We start from the raw sequence: 7500 nt of genomic DNA, 5'->3' as shown, positions 1-7500 counted from the left end.
GTGCCCAGGCGCGGGTAAACGGCGGGAGTAACCTGGACTCTCTTAAGGTACCCGATCGCGGGTAAACGGCGGGAGTAGATGGGACTCTCTTAAGGTACGCGGGGTCTGTAATCGCTCAATGCGTAGCCCTGCCTATCTTAATGTGGCCAGGCGCGGGTAAACGGCGGGAGTAACCTGGACTCTCTTAAGGTACCCGGCAGCTGTAATCGCTCAAAGCATAGCCCTGCCTATCTTATTGTGGCCAGGCGCGGGTAAACGGCGGGAGTAGCCTGGACTCTCTTAAGGTACCCGGCAGCTATAATCGCTCATAGCATAGCCCTGCCTATCTTAATGTGGCCAGGCGCGGGTAAACGGCGGGAGTAACCTGGACTCTCTTAAGGTACCCGATCGCGGGTAAACGGCGGGAGTAGATGGGACTCTCTTAAGGTACGCGGGGTCTGTAATCGCTCAATGCGTAGCCCTGCCTATCTTAATGTGGCCAGGCGCGGGTAAACGGCGGGAGTAACCTGGACTCTCTTAAGGTACCCGGCAGCTGTAATCGCTCAAAGCATAGCCCTGCCTACCTTATTGTGGCCAGGCGCGGGTAAACGGCGGGAGTAGCCTGGACTCTCTTAAGGTACCCGGCAGCTATAATCGCTCATAGCATAGCCCTGCCTATCTTAATGTGGCCAGGCGCGGGTAAACGGCGGGAGTAACCTGGACTCTCTTAAGGTACCCGATCGCGGGTAAACGGCGGGAGTAGATGGGACTCTCTTAAGGTACGCGGGGTCTGTAATCGCTCAATGCGTAGCCCTGCCTATCTTAATGTGGCCAGGCGCGGGTAAACGGCGGGAGTAACCTGGACTCTCTTAAGGTACCCGATCGCGGGTAAACGGCGGGAGTAGATGGGACTCTCTTAAGGTACGCGGGGGCTGTAATCGCTCAATGCGTAGCGCTGCCTATCTTAATGTGGCCAGGCGCGGGTAAACGGCGGGAGTAACCTGGACTCTCTTAAGGTACCCGGCAGCTGTAATCGCTCAAAGCATAGCCCTGCCTATCTTAATGTGGCCAGGCGCGGGTAAACGGCGGGAGTAGATGGGACTCTCTTAAGGTACGCGGCGGCTGTAATCGCTCAATGCGTAGCCCTGCCTATCTTAATGTAGCCAGGCGCGGGTAAACGGCGGGAGTAACCTGGACTCTCTTAAGGTACCCGATCGCGGGTAAACGGCGGGAGTAGATGGGACTCTCTTAAGGTACGCGGCGGCTGTAATCGCTCAATGCGTAGCCCTGCCTATCTTAATGTGGCCAGGCGCGGGTAAACGGCGGGAGTAGCCTGGACTCTCTTAAGGTACCCGGCAGCTGTAATCGCTCAAAGCATAGCCCTGCCTATCTTATTGTGGCCAGGCGCGGGTAAACGGCGGGAGTAGCCTGGACTCTCTTAAGGTACCCGATAGCGTGTAAACAGCTGGAGTAGATGGGCCTCTCTTAAGGTACGCGACAGCTGTAATCGCTCAAAGCGCGGTAAACAAAATACTACAACCTTCATTTCGGGTGCAAAGGTGGCCTGGCTTAGGGCTAACCACTGTGTAGCATTCGGGGCCCGGGTGTAGCTCGGTTGATCTGCAGGGACCTGAGTGGGTGAAAACGGCGGGAGTAGCCCTGCCTATCTTATCGTAGCCGTGAGTGCGCATCCGGCGGGGCAAGCCAATTTACCGGTAATTAAAAGTGAGCGTTTTGTCATGGTGATGATTATTTTATTGTTGTTATTATTATTATTATTATTATTATTATTATTATTATTATTATTATTATTATTTTATATTATATGCATGAATTACTCGGATTCATTTATGTCATCAGTATGATTACTAAATTTATTAATAATAGTGTTTGTGGTCGCAGGCCGAGTCTTGGGTGACTGTCATTACGTGGAACGACGTCGAGAAGCTTCCGCGCCGGTCGGGCAGCTCTGACGGCCAGGGCAGCTGCCATCGCGCATAGGCTGATGGCTGGAATGGTCGGGCTGACATGCTCCGCGAGGCTGCTGGCCGGGAGGAGAGCCGCGCTGGCCGAGGAAGTACAGCTTCCGTCGTCGGCAACGTGATCGGCTGAAATGCTGCCAGCTAGGGTGAGTGAGTGAATGATTCATTATTAGTAGCCAAGATTTATTGCATGGGGAGATATTTTCAGTGTTGTGCATGGCAACAATTACTTTAGTTAATGTGACATTCTCATGTATAATGTGTATTTCATAATTACAGGTTATAAAATTTATCTGAATGTATTTACTCGAGAAGAAATTTTTTAAAACTTAGTTTTATGCAAATTTTAAAGAGAATCCTTCGCCGCGAATTGTGCGTCGGAATTATCTTTATTATTATGATTATTATTTTGTTTTAGTTGTACTGTGATTTCCGTGGAGCAGATTGGGGAGATGCGCTTTCGGTCGAAGGGGGGGGGGGATGCTGGCGAACCGACTTATTATTATCAAGTAAATTTATTAAAATTTGAGAATGTTTCATTTTCTCTCTTTACTGAAGAAGGTAATGAACAAAAAATGGAGCATTTTTGCCATTATCATCGTCATCACCGTACGAATCGCCATCAACACTGTAAATACTATCTCTGCAATGCGGAAACTGCACGCTCGCGGGATACATGCTAGGAGGAATTGAAAGACAAAACGAAGAGAAGAAGGAGAAGGGAATTTTAAGACCCGGTAATTCCTTCTTATTCTTTAATCTTCCTTAAGAAGTAGGTGTAGATAAGGAATAAGAAGGGTAAGAGAGGAGGAGGAAGGAGAACTAATGACCCTCCTGTATAGCATTCTCTTCTTGTTATTCAGTCTTCCTTAAGGAGAAAAGAAAAGAAGATAACGAAGGAGCAGAAGGAAAGTAGAAGAAGAGGAAGAGGAAGGACCATTTAAAAGACCATCCTCTATGTTTTCTCTTCTTCTTTTCCAATCTTTCCTGAGAAGATGTTAAGGAATAATAATCATCATAAGCAGGAGAAGAAAAGGAAGAAGAAGAAGCAGAAGAAGAAGAAGAGAAAACTAGGAGGAAGCAGAATTGTAAGAACTTCCTGTATATTTTTCTCTTCTTGTTCTTCAACGTTCCTCAAGTAGAAGAAGGGGAAGAAGAAGGAGAAGAAGAAGAAGAAAATAATAGGAATACTTTTGGACCCCCCCTCTATATTATCTCTTCTTGTTCTTCAGTCTTTGTAAAGAAGAAGGTGACGAAGAAGAAGAGAAAAAGACAAGGTGGAAGCAGATTTTTAAGACCCTCCTGTATATTTTCTCTTCCTCTCCAATCTTCCTAATAAGTAATATGATGATGTTGTAGGGAAAGAAGAAGAAGAATAAGAAGAGAAAACGGCAAGGAGGAAGGAACGTTTTAAGACCCTCCTGTTTATTTTCTCTTCTTGTTCTCCTATCTTCCTTAAGAAGACGTTAACGGAGAAGAAGAGAAAGACAAGGTGGAAGCAGAATTTTAAGACACTCCTGTATATTTTCTCTTCTTCTTCAAACTTCCTAAAAAGTAGTATGATGATGTTAAGGAAAATGTAGAAGAAGAAGAAGAAGAAGAAGAAGAAGAAGAAGAGATAACGACATGGAGGAATGAATGTTTTAAGACCCTCCTGTATATTTTCTCTACTTGTTCAGTCCTCCTTAAGAAGAAGAGGAAAAGAGAAATTACAAAGAATTACAAGAAGAGAAGAAGAACCATACGAACGACGATTTTTTAAACTTCGTTTAGTGCAAATTTAAAACAGAATTATTCGCCGCGAATTGTGCTTCGGAATTATCTTTATTATTATGATTATTATTTTGTTTTAGTTGTACTGTGATTTCCGCGGAGCAGACTGGGGAGATGCGCATTGGTTCGAAAGGGGGGGGGGGGGTGGCTGGTGAACCGACTTATTAGGATCAAGTAAATTTACTAAAATTTGAGAATATTTTATTTTCTCTCTTTACTGAATAAGGTAACGAACAAAAAAATAGAGCACTTTTGCCATCATCATCATCAACACTGTAAATACTATCCCTGCAATGCGGAAACTGCACGCTCGCGGGATACATGCTAGGAGGAATTAAAAGATAAAACGAAGAGAAGGAGAAGGGAATTTTAAGACCCGCTAAATCCTTCTTATTCTTCAATCTTCCTTAAGAAGTAGGTGTTGATAAGGAATAAGAAGAAGAGGGGTAAGAGGGGAGGAGAAAGGAGAATTTATGACCATCCTGTATAGCATTCTCTTCTTGTTCTTCAGTCGTCCTTACAGAGAAAAGAAAAGAAAAGAAAAGAAAAGAAAAGAAAACTAGAGAAGTTAACATACGATCCGAGAGATGTTTATTTGGAAGGGTGTGGGCTGTGAAATTAGGGAAATGGTGAATGATTTTATATCTTGCTTGCTTAGTAAGCCCACCTTGTCCACTAAGCTTGGGCTATTGCTATAGCATTAACCGTCTTGCCCCATGGAATGCCTATGGATTATGTCGGACCGTTACCACAATCAAAGGGGAACGGAAACAAATTCATTAATAATATTAGTAACAAAGCAGAAGAAGAAGAAGGGGAGGGGGAAGGAGAACTTTAGGACCCTTGTCACGCGACAAGGGTGCAATACATTACAGGCAATAAATACACAGAAACAACAAAACAAAACTTTAGACAAACAATCACTAATCTACGCCCCTTAAACTACTAACCACATACCCTTCTAATTTAGTGGCGTCACACAGGCGGATAACCATGCCATGGGCAACGCCACCCTACACTAAACAAACCATATCTACTATAAAACCACTAACTCCAGTACTCTAACTAATTTGGAGGCGCTGCAGAGGCGGTTAACCAGACCGTAAGCAGCACCACTCTTCACTACTCTAACTTGGTGTCGCAGTAGAGGCGGAAAGCCGGACCGTAAGCTGCACCACCCTTCGCTAAATCTAAAGTTATACTGCATACATCTAAAAACAAAAGCAAAAAGGAAAGCAACTGGCTGATCACGGCATCCCCTGGTAATGAGGGAACCCCTTCCACCCATGATGCCGCTATCAGCCACAGCCGTGGGTCAGATGACATACCCACCTAAACCTCTATCGCAATGTGTTCCTTCACATTCTTTGCGTGGCGAATCGCTGAGCTGGAACCCAGACCATCATGCAATTGCCCCGTCTACTAGTCTGCGTCGTCTTATTACACATTGCCTACTCCCTGCTGTTCCACCATAACCTCGGAACTATTATTATTATTGTGACGGAGAAATCCTTGGAGCAGAAAGAGGTGAAAGAAGGTGCTGGGTGGAATGGGTCTAACTACTATACCAAAAATTAACTTAAAACTTTAACATAGGTTACATTTCTTTTAGAATCTCAAACTTAACACACTTTTCACTTGGTGAACTAATAAAGTGACAGGTACAAATAGCCATCTTGAAACAATAACTGGAAAACCCCAGATTAGGGAATTTTACAGATCGGGGCTTCAAGCTCTTAGTTTACAAATTCTGAGATACCAGATCCGGTTTACAAAATTTTGCAAACTCTCTTATGTTTAGACAATTTAAGAGCACTTTGCTCCAACAACTTCACAGCCTTCCAGAGAAGCACCTCAATATTGCAGTTGAATTTAGGAAACACGGTAAAAGAGCTTACCTGTTCTCCAACTTTAACTAATCACTTACAGCTCGCTAAGGGCAAACTTACACAACCCCTTACAATATCTGGCCTCTCCAGGCACAATTTACAATTAACAAAAGTTAGTACGCAGGGGTATCTAATAGCCAACCTACTGGACCTTTGTGGAATAAGAATAACGGGTTAAATTAATGGCCCGAACACAAAATGAATGGACGCGTATACTCTTAGATATTGAAGAATAAAATCCTAACGGGGCTCCCGGCCCAGTGATACAGGGGCTAAGCCCAATCTACTGTGGTGACTCGAATGGAGGTTAATTTAATACATTACAGGAAAGAAAAACAGTCACAAAATCGTAGTCGCCTCAAACTAAGTTGAAGGGAACTCGAGATGGTGAAGCACTCTCTATCCGCGGTTTGCAGTTGAAAACTTTATGAAATTTTACAAAAGCTGAACGAAAATTTACATTTCAGGAAAGGTTGGTTACATAATTAGAAATAAGGACCTTCCCCTCGTGTAAGTCTGCGGAGGTAGCTACAGAAAAATAAGTCTGGTGGTCATTACCTTGGCTGTTGGTCTGCTCGGTCTGTCTTAACACACACACACGCGCGCGCGCGCACACACACACGTTCGCACGCACGCACGCACGCACACACACGCACACACACAAATGTACTTTAAAGGTTGTTGTCTTCCCTATACAGCTCTAACGGAGGATGAACGATTTATCTTGTTTGGAAAATTCGTGAACTATCTCGGAAAAACTTTTTAATTTGAAGGTGCTCATTTTTTATCCGGATGGCCGCTTGTAGGGGGTAAAGGGTTGGAAATAGATGTATGCCGTCGCGGACATTTTTGTACAGCTTTTTACGCTCTACAATTCGTACGCTTACACCTTGGGCCTAACGCTGACAGTTCAGGCAGCGTAAGCGAAGAAAGCTTTCGGTCGCGACCTTTTCCCTAATCTCTTCTTAATTACTTTCTATTTGGCATTAAATCCATCATCACGCAGTGCACCCGTCCGGATTACATCACCCTGGAATGGTTATCGTAATTTACGATACCACTTCACATCGCCATATGGGTCGCACCCGCACGCGGACTGCCCAGTTTGGTCGAAGCGGCGGCCGGGCGCTGGCGCTGTGGAGGCCATTTTGTGATCTGCCGGACCCCCTTAGTACCCTGAGATACTCGCCGCCCGATACACTGAGAGCGGCAGCTTGCCTGCCCGCGACTGCAATGCTGCGAGCCTCTGCACACCCAGTGTTCATGCTCATATGCGGCGCTCAGTAATGTTGGTAACCGCTCGCCCTTGCTCGGGCGTGAAAATGTAGCATCGTACGCCTCTCGTACGGTCCTGCCGACCTCGGCAGCGGTCGAAGTGGAGATGTGACGATGGATGGTGAAGGGACCCGATCCCTAGTGAAGGCCCGTCCGGCCGGGTGAGAGCCCGTGCTCGGCGGCCTATGAAATTTTAGTTGGCGGCCACTCGGTCGGCCAACGGAGCAAAGCAAGTCTGTGTCCCGCAGGCCGCACTCGTCGGCGGCGGGCTACGACGCTCGGTTTCGGCTCTCGAGCCAGCCAGCTCCCTGGTTGATCCTGCCAGTAGTCATATGCTTGTCTCAAAGATTAAGCCATGCATGTCTCAGTGCAAGCCAAATTAAGGTGAAACCGCGAATGGCTCATTAAATCAGTTATGGTTCCTTAGATCGTACCACTTTACTTGGATAACTGTGGTAATTCTAGAGCTAATACATGCAAACAGAGTCCCGACCAGAAGTGGAAGGGACGCTTTTATTAGATCAAAATCAATCGGTCGGCTCGTCCGGTCCGTTTGCCTTGGTGACTCTGAATAACTTTGGGCTGATCGCACGGTCCTCGTA

General features: G+C 45.8%; 1 non-coding gene across 1 annotated transcript in view; it reads left to right on the top strand.

The window, feature by feature from the left end:
* Positions 1–7203: 7203 nt before the first annotated feature.
* LOC136875169 (small subunit ribosomal RNA) overlaps positions 7204–7500 on the top strand; it is a 1925-nt gene continuing 1628 nt past the window's right edge. Inside the window, exon 1 of the ribosomal RNA XR_010860408.1 lies at positions 7204–7500. This exon is cut by the window's right edge and continues 1628 nt beyond it. This is a non-coding gene — a ribosomal RNA (small subunit ribosomal RNA).

The sequence above is a fragment of the Anabrus simplex genome, chromosome 5, assembly GCF_040414725.1.
Source record: "Anabrus simplex isolate iqAnaSimp1 chromosome 5, ASM4041472v1, whole genome shotgun sequence".
Classification (NCBI taxonomy): Eukaryota; Metazoa; Arthropoda; class Insecta; order Orthoptera; family Tettigoniidae; genus Anabrus; species Anabrus simplex.
This window is presented reverse-complemented; position numbering and strand designations above follow the sequence as displayed.